The sequence below is a fragment of the Orycteropus afer genome, unplaced genomic scaffold, assembly GCF_000298275.1.
Source record: "Orycteropus afer afer isolate SDZICR_OR568_19922 unplaced genomic scaffold, OryAfe1.0 scaffold00139, whole genome shotgun sequence".
Lineage (NCBI taxonomy): Eukaryota > Metazoa > Chordata > Mammalia > Tubulidentata > Orycteropodidae > Orycteropus > Orycteropus afer.
In genome coordinates, this window is record NW_006921726.1 from 4,331,959 (window position 1) to 4,333,345 (window position 1,387).

Consider the following 1,387-nt stretch of genomic DNA (forward strand, 5'->3'; position numbering starts at 1 on the left):
TCTAAGATGTATCTCTTACAGACAACATAAGGATGGATCTTTTTTTCTCATTCATTCTACAATTCTCTTTCTATTCATTGGTGCATTCAATCTATTTACTTTCATTGTAATTATTGAAGACTATGAATTTATTGCTGTCATTTTGTTACTTTTTCGTGGTGTTGATTTCTTTATCCATATCATCATTGGTGCTGACCTCATTTTGTTTAGAATTTATTTTTATCATTTACTTCATTGCCATTGTTTTAGTATTTGTGACTTTCATATTTCATATTTTTTAACTAAATTTAATTTTAGTTCAAATTCTTTTTCAGGGGGCAATCTTTAAGTATAAAATATAAATAAGTGCAAATAACTGAATTATTTTTCTGTTAATCTGAGATGGCCTCTGTTTAATGATCTTAGATTTTCTTAACAATAATAGAGATGATAGAAAGACAATTCTACTTCTTAAACTTTATATGTTTGCCCAAATGCACTCTCTTCAACATGTCTGAATATACAGCTAAAAGATTCCAAGTCATGAATAATTTCAGCTATAATGAGTGAGTTTTACATTAAGTGAATATGTATCACAAGAAATTAGGTTAACTTCTTTTGCTCCATCCTTGGAAACACTGTATTTTCCACTGTATCAGCAGCTCAGAGAAAGAGTGATCATCTTTATTTCAAGATATTTCTTCAAGATATACTTGTGCATCTAATGGTCTGATATTCCTTGGCTCATCTTCATGCCACTGAGGTCATCCTTATTTATGTATTTATTTTTTCAAATCTATTCATTCCCTAGAATCATCCACAGTTGGTCAATTTCAGTGAACTTTTGTATGCATTCCTTCACTGTTCCTGCTGGTACATATGTACTTTATTTATCTGGATGGTAAATTAAAAATGAATTTTTGATACATTTGTTCTGGGTCTAACATATTTACAGATGAGTCTATGTGCAGAATACTGTACCAATCCTTTCTCGGGATGTACTCAAATGCCATCATCCATTCAACAAGAAGTGATCTTTCTCATATTAGCAAACTTTACACAGCCATGGGTGTCTACACCAGATCTAGCTGGACTTGGTTGAGTGGCTGAGCAGCTGGATGTAGTATTCCCCATGATGAGATGGCTAATCAACTCCATGGTGGAATCTACTGTAAGCAACTGAGTAGCTGCCTTTGTATATAAGAAGCTCCTGTATATAAGAAACAGCTTTGTGAATGGTCTCCAGCTTATAGCACACTTGGACCCTGCATGTAGCTGTGTCATTGTTCAGCAGTCTGCCATGCTTTGCTGACCTTAGGACTTACAATGGACTTGAATTAATGGCCTGCTGTGTGGTTTGGTAACATCAGGACTGTGCCATCTTCTTTATCGACCTTGGGCTTATAAG

General features: G+C 34.2%; 1 pseudogene; it reads right to left on the reverse strand.

Annotated features, from left to right (window-relative positions):
- Positions 1-532: 532 nt before the first annotated feature.
- LOC103201004 lies at positions 533-995 on the reverse strand (annotated as a pseudogene).
- Positions 996-1,387: the final 392 nt, after the last annotated feature.